Raw genomic sequence first — 15283 nt, 5'->3', positions numbered from 1 at the left:
GGGTCAAAATTTAACAACAAAAATAGAATACAAAACACGACAGGAGAGGTAAACAAATTATTTACATATATACAAATGAAACTAAACAATGTTTTATCTTACCACGGCTAAACCTCGAAACACTTAACCCTCTAAACCTACAAACCTCTAAACCCATAACCTTCAAAACCATAAAACTCTACCCTTAACCCTCTCATCCTCAAAACCGTAACGTTCTAAAACTCTCAATTCCTAACCTAAATCCCAAACCATCTAAACCCCAACCCTCTTAAACACCTAACCTTCTAAACCCCTAACTCTCTAAACCCGTATACCCTAACATACCAACCCTCTTAACATCTAACTCTTTAAACCCTCTAAACACCTAACCCTCTAATCCCATAATAAAGGGTTTTGGGGGTAAGTTCATGTAAATGTCAATGCGTCATTACACCCGCCACCACCCGACAGCCAATTAATACATTTTATCACGTGACCAAAAAATGCCAATTTGTTTCTACTTTAGGACACCGCTGTGTTGGAGACTAACAAAAAACACCTTTTATTACAGATAATATTAAGTGTAGGTGTTAAACCCTCTCATCCCTGGCCCTCTAACCCCTTAACCCTTGAAAATCCTCAAATCCATAACCTTCTAAATCCCGAAATCTCTAAACTCCTAAACCCATAACCTTATAAACGACTAAACTCCTAAACCTCTAACAATCGAAATCCATAAACCCTCGACACCTCTAAACACCTAACTTTCTAAACCCCCTAACCATCTAAAACACGAACCCTCAAAACACCAAACCCTCTAAACCCCTTTACCCTGAAAACTCTAACCCTGTAAACCCCTAACCCTCTAAACCCAGAACCATCTAAACCCCTAACTCTTTCAACCCCTAACCTTATAAACCTTTAAAAACCAACCTTCTAAACCCTCTAAACACCTAACCATCTAAACCCCTAACCTTATAAACTCTAACCTTCTAAAACGCTAAATCCCCAACCTAAATCCCAACCCATCTAAACTCCAATCCTCTAAACCAGGGGTCCCCAACCTCTGGGCCACGGACCGGTACCGGTCCATGGCATGTTAGGAACCGGGCCGCACAGCAGTCGGTGAGCGGTGGGCGAGGGAGCGAAGCTTCATCTGTATTTACAGCCGCTCCTCATCACTCGCATTACTGTCTGAGCTCTGCCTCCTGTCAGATCAGCGGCGGCATTAGATTATCATAGGAGCGCGAACCCTACTGTAAACTGCGCATGCGAGGGATCTAGGTTGCACACTCATGAGAAGTCAGAATCTGACACTTATTTAAGTCCGCGCATGGCCCGCCCACTTCCGTCTGCGCCTCTTTCCCGCACTGCGCAGTTTTGGTAAGCTCACAAGCTAACCCTAGCCAAAATGAGTAAAAAACAAACATCGCTGCAGAGCTTCTTTGAAAAGGGGGAAAGACCCAATGGTGACCCCCCCCCCCCTCCAGTCCGTGAAAAAATTACCTTCCACGAAACCGGACTCTGGTACCAAAAAGGTTGACGACCGCTCCTCTTAACCACTCACCCTCTAAACCCCAAAACCACTAAAACCATAACCCTTTACAACCCTAACCCTCTCATACCATAATAAAGGCTTGTTGGGTTAGATTGTGTAAATATAAATGTGTCGTTAAACCCGCCACCATCCGACAGCCAATTAGTGAATCTTGATTTGAAGCTTTCGTGGCTGCAGGAATCCATACTCTTTGGTTCTTTCGGTAAAGTCACGTAGGTAGAAATAAAATAAATCACGACGTTTCGATCGCAACACAAGCGGTCGTCATCAGGCAAAGGAGTCAGCCTCTAAAGGCAAACAGTTTATAAGGGTTGGGGATGGGCGTAGCCCAAGTGTACCGACAGCACCAGGAGCATGGGCGGTGCACGAGTGCCAATGCAGAAACAATGCCAATGCAGCAACAATCCCAATGCAGCAACAATGCCAATGCAGCAACAATGTCAATGCAGCAACAATGCCAATGCAGAAACAATGCCAATGCAGCAACAATGTCAATGCAGCAACAATGCCAATGCAGCAAGAATGTCAATGCAGCAACAATGCCAATGCAGAAACAATGCCCATGCAGCAACAATGCAGCAACAATGCCAATGCAGCAACAATGTCAATGCAGCAACAATGCCAATGCAGAAACAATGCCAATGCAGAAACAATGCCCATGCAGCAACAATGCCAATGCAGTGGGTGAGAGAGCTGCCGTGGCAAGAGGTTATATAGGTAAGAAAGGGGGGAGGAGCAAAGGGGGAGAGAGAGAGGGGGGGGAGTGGGGTAGGGGGATGGGGCTGCGTGAGCGCTAAGGGAATAGAGGACGTGAAGCCTGGGGGGGGGGGAGTGGGCGGGGATGCAAGTGGGAGGCTGGGAACGCTGGGGATGAGGGGGGAAATTAACTCGGAAAAATAGACTAGTACCCGGCAGATATGATGGAACAACCATAAATAGTAAAGGTTTTACCTGGTTAATAACATCCTTCCAATGATTGCTCAATTTGTATCCATCTTCTCGGTTGAAGTTATGTCTATATTTATAAATCTGAATGGCTTCATGAACAAACCTTTGAAAAAAACTATATCATGCGAGCCCACAGCGTTATAAAATTGGTCAGCCACGGCAGAGGTATTGGTTCTGCCGTGTTTCAGATCTCTCTTGTGTTCGCGAACACGGTCCGAGACATGTCGTTTCGTTTCCTCAATGTAGCTGCTACCGCAGGTACATGTCAGTTTGTAGACTCCAGATGGGATTAGATCATGGATTAAGAAGGTACTCCACTTCGGCCAATCGTTTCCACTATCAACTTACCTACCTACAAACTGGCCCCGTTTTCTGTCTGATACCTTGCTTTCATTCATGGGCAAGACTACCTTAGTAGTACGTAACAGCTCACTTGGTCTCTCTAATAAAGGGCATTTCACTGTCCCCAGATTATTTGCTCGTCAGCTTTGATGTAGTTCCTCTGTTGTTCAAGGTTCCTGTACCTGACACTTTAGCAATAATTGAAGATTTAGTCCAACATGGACTGAATCTTGATGTACCTAATCTGGTTAGGCACTGCCTTACCAACACTTACTTCACCTGGAATGGTACTTTCTACAAACAAAATGAAGGTACCCCCATGGGTTCCCCCTCATCACCAGTGATAGCGAATGTTTTCCTGGAGAAATTTGAAACAGATGCCATCCAGACATCCACCCTATGTCCTTCCTTGTGGAAGAGATATGTAGATGACACTTTCGTCATTTGGCCACATGGCCTGCCAGCATTGAACCAATTTCTCAACCACATCAATTCCATACACCCATCCATCAAATTCACCATGGCAGTGGAGAAGGATGGTAAGCTACCATTCCTGTATGTTTTGTTTGAGAAGAGACCTGACAGCTCGTTGGGACACTGTCTATAGGAAAGCCACCCACACATATTCCTTTCTGAAACATGATTCCCACCACCATCCGGCACAGAATAATTCCCTCATCAAAACACTACACCATAGGGCCCACTGCATTTCCGACCAACACCACCTAGCCAGTGAACTGGAACACGTACACCAGGCCCTCAAGATGAATGGGTACTCGGACCGCATTATTCGCAAAGCTGTTTCTCCAACCATGGAGAAACAACCCCCTGAGAAGCCAATCAAAACCATCACGTTACCATACATAGCAGGTGTTACCAAAAAGATTTCCAAAATCTTAAACAAACACAAGATCCAGGTCCAATTCAATACAGTACACAAAATCCGTGATCTAATCCCATCTGGAGTCTACAAACTGATTTGTACCTGCGGTAGCAGTTACATTGGGGAAACGAAACGACATGTCTCGGACCGTGTTCGCGAACACAAGGGAGATCTGAAACACGGCAGAACCAATACCTCTGCCGTGGCTGAACATTGTTATAATGCTGTGGGCTCGTATGATATTGTTTCTTCCGAGACCAAGGTACTCTGCAAACCTTGGGGCTACTATCAAAGGTTTGTTCATGAAGCCATCCAGATATCTTCTTGGTTCTTTCGGTAAAGTCACGTAAAAGGGAAGTAATAAAATAATAAAAATAAAACATAATAAAACAATTCTCACGACGTTTCGGCCACAACGCAAGCAGCCGTCCTCAGGCGAAGAATGAGACATTATCAAGCTAGGAGCTTATATAAGTGTAGCGAGGAGGAGCGCCTTAACAAAATAATGTGCATATGAAGAGGAATTTAGCATACCAATGGGCAATGCGTAGGAGGTGGGCGGAGGGGTTTCAAAGTCCCATTATGCCCATGCATTATGCAGGATCAACAGCACCACGGGGGGGCGCAAGGAACAGCGTTAATAAAGGAAAGGAATGTTAATGATATGTAGCTGCATTTACCAAACAACCACGTAGAAAACCAAAGTAAAAACTACATAAAAAACTAAAATATAAACTGATAATTACTATACTCTAATCTCTGCCAGCTAGCAACATCAGCAAAGATGAGCGTTTTGAATTAGCTCAATTAAAAAAGAGGGATGACATTTTCATCCTCTCAGCTGACAAAGGCAATGCCACTGTCATCATGGACAAAATAGAATACAACAACAAAATTCAAGAACTACTCAACGATGGCAGCTATACAAAAATAAAAAGAGACCCCACCAACAGCCTCGTGTCCAAAACCAACAACATCATTTCTGCTTCAACCGCATTAATTGATCAGACCAAACAGTTCTCGTTGAAACCTTCTGCAGCCAGGCCACCAAGATTGTACGGCTTGCCAAAGATACATAAAGAAGATACACCTCTTCGTCCCATTGTCTCTACTTTGGTTTTCTACGTGGTTGTTTGGTAAATGCAGCTACATATCATTAACATTCCTTTCCTTTATTAACGCTGTTCCTTGCGCCCCCCCGTGGTGCTGTTGATCCTGCATAATGCATGGGCATAATGGGACTTTGAAACCCCTCCGCCCACCTCCTACGCATTGCCCATTGGTATGCTAAATTCCTCTTCATATGCACATTCTTTTGTTAAGGCGCTCCTCCTCGCTACACCTATATAAGCTCCTAGCTTGATAATGTCTCATTCTTCGCCTGAGGACGGCTGCTTGCGTTGTGGCCGAAACGTCGTGAGAATTGTTTTATTATGTTTTATTTTTTATTATTTTATTACTTCCCTTTTACGTGACTTTACCGAAAGAACCAAGAAGATGAATCCCTGCAGTCACGAAAGCTTTAAATCGAAATCCATCCAGATATATAAACAGACATAACTGTAACCGAGAAGATGGACACAAATTGAGCAATCATTGGAAGGATGTTATTAACCAGGTAAAACCTTAATTGTTCATGGTTGTTCCATTATATCTGTCGGGTACTAGTCTATTTTTTCGAGTTATTTTCCCCCCGCATCCCCAGCGTTCCCAGCCTCCCACTTGCAGCCCCGCCCACTTCCCCCCCAGCTTCACGTCCTCTCTCCCCTTAGTGCTCACGCAGCGCCCCCTCATGCCCCCATCCCCCCGCTCTCTCCCCCCCCTGCTCCTCTCCTCTTTCTTACCAATATAACCTCTTGCCATAGCAGCTCTCTCGCCCACTCCATTGGCATTGTTGCTGCATGAGCATTGTTGCTGCATGAGCATTGTTGCTGCATTGGCATTGTTGCTGCATTGTCACTCGTGCACCGCCCATGCTCCTGGTGCTATTGATAAACTTGGGCTACGCCCATCCCAAACCCTTATAAACTGTTTGCCTTCAAAGGCTGACCCCTTTGCTTGATGACGACCGCGTGTGTTGCGATCGAAACGTCGTGATTTGTTTTATTTCTAACTACGTGACTTTACCAAAAGAACCAAAAACCAATTAGTAAAGTTCGTCACATGAACAAAACGTGCCAATTCGTTTCTCCTTTAGCACACCGGTGTGTTGGAGACTAACCCAAAAAAACCTTTGTTATGGATAATATTAGTTGTGAAAGTCTAGGTGTTAAATCCTCTACACTCCTAACCCCTAAACCTCATGACCCTATAAATCTCTAACCCTCAAAACCTCTAAACTTCGAAAACCCAAATCTCCTAAACCCCAAACATCTAAACCCCTAAACTTATAACCTTCTAAAATCCAAACCCTCCAAACCAATAAACATCTAACAATCAAAACCCATAAACTCTCTAAACTTCTTAAACACCTAACTCTCTAAACTTATAATCTTCTAAACCCTAACCCAATGAACTCCTAACCCTCTAAACCCCTCACCCTCTAAGCACCTATACCAAAAACCCTAAACCTCTGAACCCCTAAACTAAACCCCTAAAAACCCCCTAAACTCTAAAATCTATAACCTTATAAACTTCTAACCCTCTAAACCACTACATATCGAAACCCATAAAGCCTCTAAACCTCTAAACACCTAACTATCTAAATCTCTTAACCCATAATATTCTAAACCCTAACCTTCTAAAACCCTAACCCTCTAAACCCCTAACCCTTTAAGTCCCTAAACACCTAAAACAATAGCCATCTAAACACCTAACCCTCTAAACCCCTTACCCTTTAAAACCCTCCCTCTAAACCCTTAAACCCATCATCCTCTAAACCTGTCAACCCATAAACTCTTAGTCCAATAAATATCGAACCCTCTAAACTTCCAACCCTCTAAACCCATCACCCTCTAAACCCCTATACCCCTAAATCCCTATACCCCTAACCCTCTTAAACCACTAACCCTCTGTGTGGAGTATGTTGGGTAGTGGGTATCACGCTGTGGGTGGGTGCAGGGTGTGTGTGGTGGGTGGAGGGTATCACAGGGTGGGTGGGTGCAGGGTGTGTGTGGTGGGTGCAGGGTGTGTGTGGTGGGTGCAGGGTGTGTGTGGTGGGTTGCAGGGTGTGTGTGGTGGGTGCAGGGTGTGTGTGGTGGGTGGAGGGTATCACAGGGTGGGTGGGTGCAGGGTGTGGGTGGTGGGTGCAGGGTGTGTGTTGTGGGTGCAGGGTGTGTGTGGTGGGTGCAGGGTATCACAGGGTGGGTGGATGCAGGGTGTGTGTGGTGGGTGCAGGGTGTGTGTGGTGGGTTGCAGGGTGTGTGTGGTGGGTGCAGGGTGTGTGTGGTGGGTGGAGGGTATCACAGGGTGGGTGGGTGCGGGGTGTGTGTGGTGGGTGCAGGGTATCACAGGGTGGGTGGATGCAGGGTGTGTGTGGTGGGTGCAGGGTGTGTGTGGTGGGTGCAGGGTGTGTGTGGTGGGTGCAGGGTGTGTGTTGTGGGTGCAGGGTGTGTGTGGTGGGTGCAGGGTATCACAGGGTGGGTGGGTGCAGGGTGTGTGTGGTGGGTGCAGGGTGTGTGTTGTGGGTGCAGGGTGTGTGTGGTGGGTGCAGGGTGTGGGTGGTGGGTGCAGGGTGTGTGTTGTGGGTGCAGGGTGTGTGTGGTGGGTGCAGGGTGTGTGTGGTGGGTGCAGGGTATCACAGGGTGGGTGGGTGCAGGGTGTGTGTGGTGGGTGCAGGGTGTGTGTGGTGGGTGCAGGGTGTGTGTGGTGGGTGCAGGGTGTGGGTGGGTGGTGGGTGCAGGATGTGTGTGGTGGGTGGAGGGTATCACAGGGTGTGTTGGTGCAGGGTGTGGGTGGTGGGTGCAGGGTGTGTGTGGTGGGTGAAGGGTGTGTGTGGTGGGTGGAGGGTATCACGGACTGGGTGGGTGCAGGATGTGTGTGGTGGGTGCAGGGTGTGTGTGGTGGGTTCAGGGTGTGTGTGGTGGATGCAGGGTGTGTGTGGTGGGTGGAGGGTATCACAGGGTGGGTGGATGCAGGGTGTGTGTGGTGGGTGCAGGGTGTGTGTGGTGGGTGCAGGGTGTGTGTGGTGGGTGCGGGGTATCAAGGACTGGGTGGGTGCAAGGTTTGGGTGGTGGGTGGAGGGTATCACAGGGTGGGTGGGTGCAGGGTGAGTGTGGTGAGTGTGGTCAAAGTGGTCAGGGTTCACACCAATCCACCACCTCTACCACCCCTACTGTGCAGTGGACCGGCCACCACAAAGCAGCAGGCGTCGGAGGAGTGAGCGGATGGCTCTCCCTATGCGGGCCAGGCTCCCTTGCTTCCTCTTCTCCTGCTGTACCACCAACTCCTCCACCAGCGTCTCCTGTACCACCAACTCCTCCACCAGGGTCTCCTGTACCACCAACTCCTCCACCAGGGTCTCCTGTACCACCAACTCCTCCACCAGGGTCTCCTGTACCACCAACTCCTCCACCAGGGTCTCCTGTACCACCAACTCCTCCACCAGAGTCTCCTGTACCACCAACTCCTCCACAAGGGTCTCCTGTACCACCAACTCCTCCACCAGGGTCTCCTGTACCACCAACTCCTCCACCAGGGTCTCCTCAAGTACCACCAACTCCTCCACCAGAGTCTCCTGTACCACCAACTCCTCCACCAGCGTCTCCTCAAGTACCACCAACTCCTCCACCAGAGTCTCCTGTACCACCAACTCCTCCACCAGCGTCTCCTCCTGTACCACCAACTCCTCCACCAGGGTCTCCTCAAGTACCAACAACTCCTCCACCAGAGTATCCTCCTCCTCCTGTACCACCAACTCCTCCACGAGAGTCTCCTCTTCCTCCAGCACCACCAGCTCCTCCACCATGATCTCTTCCTCCACAACCTTCAACTTCTCTTTAGAGGCCTGGGCGAGCAAGGAGGATGGGCGCTGTGCCGGCTCCACTCTGTGAAGAGATGCGCACGACACCGTTACAACTTCCTGCTCCAGCAGAAATCAGTCCCCCCCATCCCCCCCATCGTCTATGGGTGGACTAACTGTGTGCCGCAGAAGATTAACCCAGCTAATTAACAGTGCCGCAATAATGCAGCATACCTTTGCCCACCGTGAGTCTGGTTACGAAATGGGCATTAGTCTGGCGGTGTCTTAGTGGATGAAGGGGAACTTGGGAAAGATGTTGCCGCTTCATTATCTGTCCTCACCCAGAAACCAATTATGGAAAAATAAATCCGTATATAACCGAATCTACACGTTCTCTTTGGCTGGAACGCACAGCCAGAGAGGACCTGGGTTTGAGTCCCATACGTGGGCCACTTTCTCTGTGTGGAGTGTGGAGTGTGTTCTACCAACCACCCTACCATGCCCGCCCCCCCCCCCGCCCCCCCCTGCATGGGTTTCCAGAATCAGAATCTTTATTTAAACTGGATGAAGAGGAGTCTGATGAGCTATGAAGCTCTTCTTTCACAGATGTCCAGTCAAGTCACAGGGTCAGCAGGTTACAATAACAAACAAAACAAAAGGAGTACAAAGTATACAAAAACAAATAAAGCGTATAAATACAAATGGCATAAGTAAATAAAATCCTGTCAGTTTTTCAACACTAAATGCAAGCTTGGGCAACGCAGCGAAACAGCAACAAAAACAGCCTCACACCACACCAAGACAACACGATCCTTCAATAAAATTGCACATTAAAATGTAACTTCCATTCCTCTGGGTTTGGCAACTGAACCCTCACAAACACGCCGTGCAACCAGTGTTGGATGGACATTTCCACCAGTGTTGTAAGAGCAGTACATTTGTTCTGTACTGCAAAAAACTTGGCAGGACCCTCCTGAAACAAAGTCTTGAGACTGAGTGAGGCTCATGCTGGCTAAATAAGCGTAGAAGTAGTAGCAATGAAGATAAATCGATATTAAACACACACACACACACAGGAGCAGAGTCGTCCCCTGGGTACGGTGTATGGGGGGTGACCACCCCGGGCCCCGCACTTTGGGGGGCCCTGCGCTTCGATGTCACGGTGTCAGACGTAATACTTCCGTTTAACACGTAGGCTATCGCTCCGGATTGGCTCACAAGTGATGACATCACATTTATCGCTCTATTTAAGACTGAAAGAGGAGGATTTCTCCACGATTCGAAAGCCCACACCGTGTAACTTGCCCCAGGCCCCGCACCCCCCTATAGACTACCTTGACCACTGGACAAGCAGATGGTGGCTTACCGTCGCTCAGCAGCTCCAGAGCGCTTCACACTGCCAGGAGCAGCAACGGTGGTGGTGGTGGCTTTGCTGGCCGTGGTGGTGCTGGTGGCCGCGGTCCGGAGCCAGTTATGAGCCAGCGCCTGCGCTGGCGTCATACGACAATTCGGATCCCATCTGTTGAGAGACGCACGGGGGACACACGCGGCCACGTGGTGAGAGAGGCATGGTGAGAGCTCTGATGTTCCTTCCCTTCTCCCACGAGGTCCAGGAACGCACAGCAGCAGCGGAAGCCACAGTAGCAGTGGCAGTCCTCTGATGACCAGCAGCGGCTTGGACAGACGTCCCACTCCTCCACAGAGGGCTAACTCCACAGAGGGCCAGTGGTACCGCTTATTGGCAGGTCCACTCAGCACCACATCTTCCTGGTGATCGGTGGAGAGCGTTCGCCGATCAATTGGAGGGGGGAATCCTCGTGGGGAGGGGAGGAGGTGGGAGTGGTGGGTGGTTCTTACCGCAAACAGGAGCTGATGAATTCGACAAACTCCGGGTCATCGCTTTTGAGCACCTTGTGAAGTGGGAAGCTTCCCGGAACCCTTTTCTTGCCTGGGCAGAACATCTTCCCCCGATGGTCTGCAGGAGCCATGCACAGCGGAAGAGACGAAGTCACCAACCACCACATCGCCCATCTACCCACTTACTGACCGATTCATCAACCCACTCATCCACCTACCCACCCATACACACTTCCACCTACCCAATCGCTCACTCACCTATCCACCTACCCACTCACCCACCCACTCATCTACCCACCTACTCACCCACCCACCCTCTCACTGACCCATTCACCCACCCACCCACTCACCCATTCGCCCAATTACCCACCAACCTACTCGCCTACTCACCCACATACCCATCCACTTGCCCACACACCCATTTACCCACCCACACACCCAAGTAATGTAAAATACAAAGACGCCCCCTCAAAAACAAAATAACAACAGCCTGAGGCCACTCCCTAAAACTGAATCCGGTCTGTCGATCACCCCACGCTTCAACTCACCAAAGAACTGCGTTCTGTCGGGTGCTCCATTCACCATGTACCTTGGAGGCATCCCCAGAATCTGCACATGGTTGACATGAAGACAAAGGTCACCCGTACAGCTTCGGCACACTGTCGGGACAAGTGCTGTTAGATCGAGTAGCAAAATTAGCAGCGTTTCTTGAGGGCCAGCACTGTGGCACACAGAGACAGGAGTGGCGGCTGATTTCAGCCGCATCATCTCTACATAACAAAAAGGCTCAGTCCATTTTACACGCACCTTTATATCATCCGCACCTAGTTTACACAACAAAGGCTCATTCCTAACAGCGTGCTTCAGCCGCACCGAACCTCACAAAAATAATATTCAGGGCCTACCTTGGCTCCTGCCACCCTCAAACAGTATATATACAAGGACTGTTTCTTGGAATTTCTCTCACTTGATACAGCTATCGTGCTGTGAATGTTCCACCTGAAGATGGAGGCTTGTGTTGCCTCCGAAACGTCGTGATTTTTATTTTATTTTTATTTTACTTTAATTATTTTTTTTATTTTTTACCTACGCGACTTTACCAAAAAAACCTAAGAATGTGAATCCTTGCAGTCACGAAAGCTTCAAATCTAGAATTGACCCAGGTACTTTACACACTCCACCAGGTACTCAGTTGAGGCTGACTCGAACTAGAGGAGGCCCAGGACCAGTTCAGACAATCGTCACTGGTGTTGCCCATGAGCTGGAATCAAACTCAGTTTCTAGCACAGCAGGCTGACCGCTACACTACCGTTCCCCCACACAAACAAGACATACACGTGTACACGCAACATACGACAGCCGTTATTCACAGATCACCAAGTGGCCACCCTCCCTCCTGCCACCCCCATAGCCCACGACTCCAAGGAAAGAGAGGGGGATCACGAGCGGACAGACGCCGTGTGGGAAATACCTCTATGCAGCGCGGGAGGTGATCTTCGTGGCTGTTGGACCGGAATAATTCCCTGCCCGTCGCCAACTCTGCCACCGTGCAGCCCAGCGCCCACATATCCACTCCACATGTCAAGCTATAGCCCAGCAACAGCTCCGGAGCCAAGTATTCTAGGGTCCCACCAACATTCATAGCTGTACAAAAATCACAAGGACAACAAACATATGTGCGTGTGTACACACTGTGTCTTAAACAGCATCATCATCAAGCACATAAACAGTCACATGTACAGACACTCAGATACTCACACACAGACACACTCAGACAGACACTGACATATAGACACTCACACGGACGCAGAGAGACTCATGAATAAAGACAACCATATAGACACCCACACGCAGACACTCACACACCCAGGTGAGGTCACTCACGTTGACTTTCCACGAAAAAGCTCGTGCCAAAGTCCGTGATCCTCACGGTGCCAGTCACGGTGTCTTTGACGAGAACATTTTCCTGAAGGAGGGGTAGAATGAATTCAAACTCAGAGGTTATGCCGATATCATTCAGCCAGCAGTGGATCAATCACATACCACGACACACGCTAAACAGGGGAACTAGATGAGGCATAGCGCTGTCGACAAGCGTCAGTCAAGAGCAATATTCGCTGTTTTCTGACAGCTGTCACTCGGCGGTGCCCCTTTCAAATGTGTCAAAATTAAATTTCGATTTAAAGCTTTCGTGACTGCAGGGATTCATCTTCTTGGTTCTTTCGGTAAAGTCATCACGTAGAAGGGAAGTAATACAATAATAAAAATAAAACATAATAAAAAACATAATGAAAAAAAAGGTGAAAACCAGGTCAACTGAGGACGGCTGCTTGCGTTGTGGCCGAAACGTCGTGAGAATTGTTTTATTTTTATTATTGTATTACTTCCCTTCTACGTGACTTTACCGAAAGAACCAAGAAGATGAATCCCTGCAGTCGCGAAAGCTTTAAATTGAAAAACAATACGATCATTTTATTATGTTTTATTTTTATTATGTTTTTTTATCTTTTATTAAGTTTTATTTTTATTATTTTATTACTTCCCTTCTACGTGACTTTACCGAAAGAACCAAGAAGATGTGTCAAAACTGGAGATGTGAGTAGAGGCGTGTCACGTTCAAAGCACTCTCAGGCACCATCAAAGTGAAGGGGGGTGGCTCTATTGACAACCGATTGCCGTTGCTCCAACAGGAGAGCTGCTTGGAGCTCACAGCTGGATGAGTGCCCGTTAACGAGTTAGAGACAAAAAGCCACGCACAAGAGAGTGCACGGATTCTGTGACGCTTTCCACTGCACCTTTGTCTTTGGACGTTTTCAATTTGCAGATTGGAATTCGATAACGAGCAGTTGTCAGGCCAAAATGCACATTTCACACGTTTTAAAAAAAATTACGTTTGACTGTTTCATGTCTCCCAGGGTTTGGGGCAACGCTGATCAACGTTGCCGGTTATCTCTCTGGTGAGTCCCCAAGAGCGACACGACTCTACACGATAGTTTAATTCATACCAGATCACATTCACCAGAGGAGCATGGCCCTGCCTCCTTCCAGTGAGATGGGCAGAGCTTACATATCGACCCTGTGACCAACATGGCCGGTTTTCTCTGTGGAACGAGTCCCCAATAAAGATTCACCTCTGCAATCTTAATTTGTAGCTTTCGTGACTGCAGGAATTACTATTTGGTTCTTTCGGTAAAGTCACGTATAAAGCTTGCGTACTTTGTCACCCGTCGTCCTACTCATTGACATGCTAATTTTTTCTCTAACCCCTCCCTCTCTCCGCCCCCACCCCCCTCTCTCTATTTAAGACCTCGCCACAGAGACGTTCTCTCTCTGTGTGCCGATGTGTGTTCTCTTTCTATGTATCTTTCCGATATCTATCTGCATATATGTCTGTCTATAGTTTTCTGGTTAGATTTGTGTTGCTATTTCTTTTATACCTGTTGATGATTGCTTGTGTTGCAATCGAAACGTCGTATGCTATTATTTAATTAATTATTTTATCTTTATACGTGACTTTACCGAAAGAACCAAAGAGTGATACACTTCTGCACCAAAGTAAAAGCTGAACGGTGTGTCCACTCACTGGCTTGATGTCCGCGTGGACGATTTTCCTGGAATTGATGTGGCGCAAGAACTTGAGGATACCCCTGGTGTAGGTTTTCACCATCGCCATGTCCAACCGCCGAAGCCCTGCATTTCTAATCACTTCATGAAGGCTCTCCCTGTGAGAGAGGCAGAAGCAGCAACAAAAACACGGCATCAGTACCATCCCCTACAATGCTGCACTGATTCTGATAACGGTAATCATGTTCATATTGTACGTTCACATGCACGATTATGACCAATATTAAGAGTTATAGTTCCGTGTGGGTTGAGGTCGTCAATTTGCCGATAAACCAAATCAGTTGGCATATCTGCCCACTTGACAACTTGATTTCATTGGCTTTGTTGCCGGGTAGTGGAGGGTTATCCATTGGGAGAAGATAAAAACTCAACACAGAACAGAAGCTCGGGATTTTCGCCAAGAGGTACAAGCATCACCACTGCCATGCAGCCACCCTGCTGATTGAGTGGAGGCGTGGGTTGGTGAAAGTCGCAGGGCTAATGGAGAAAAGAGAAGTGGTCTCCAATGCACCTGTGGCACATGGCAGCTCCACAGGATTACAATGCATGGGTGGTGGCGTGGGCATCTCAAAATTAACAGCTTGCCGCGGTGGCGAGATGACATCTCCCACGCCTGGTATGGAGGAGGTCGTAGGTTTGATCCCGACCGTGATGCCTGTACATTTGGAGTTTGCATGTTCTCCCCGTGGGCACGTAGATTTTTCTGTGAGTCCACTGGTTTTCCCCTCCACATTTATAATCAAAATGCTACTTTGTTAAGCTTTTATTAGTGGTCTGGTCGCTTCTAAAAAATATCTAAAGTTTGTTAAGTTAGTTAACCACGTTATTGGCGGAGGGGGAGGGGCGGCATGCAGTACATACTTCAACAGCTCCATGACGATGCAGTAGTGTCCTCTGAAATGAAATATGTTCAGGACTTTGATGACGTTGAAATCTTCATCACTGCCCTCGCCCTGAAGTTCCAGAGCTATCTGGAGCTCCATCTTCTGGTATATTTCGTGCTTGGAGCTGCACAGAGGAAGTCCACAAATGAAGAGCCTGCATTTGCTTAAGGGATATCCAGAGCCAAATTAAATTCAAAATAAAATAATTAAATATGAATTCACCAGGTCTAACAGGACCAGGAGTTCCAGTAGCACAATTGACTATCATTGGTGAGGAGCTCCCACAGAGGGAGCAGGAGCCGACGTAG

At 48.0% G+C, this 15283-nt stretch overlaps 1 pseudogene; it reads right to left on the bottom strand.

Annotated features, from left to right (window-relative positions):
- LOC144738377 (uncharacterized) overlaps nucleotides 1–15283 on the bottom strand; it is a 277849-nt pseudogene that overhangs the window by 257901 nt on the left and 4665 nt on the right.

This window comes from Lampetra planeri, chromosome 82 (genome assembly GCF_965212315.1).
Source record: "Lampetra planeri chromosome 82, kcLamPlan1.2.h2, whole genome shotgun sequence".
In the NCBI taxonomy this organism is placed as follows: domain Eukaryota; kingdom Metazoa; phylum Chordata; class Hyperoartia; order Petromyzontiformes; family Petromyzontidae; genus Lampetra; species Lampetra planeri.
This window is presented reverse-complemented; position numbering and strand designations above follow the sequence as displayed.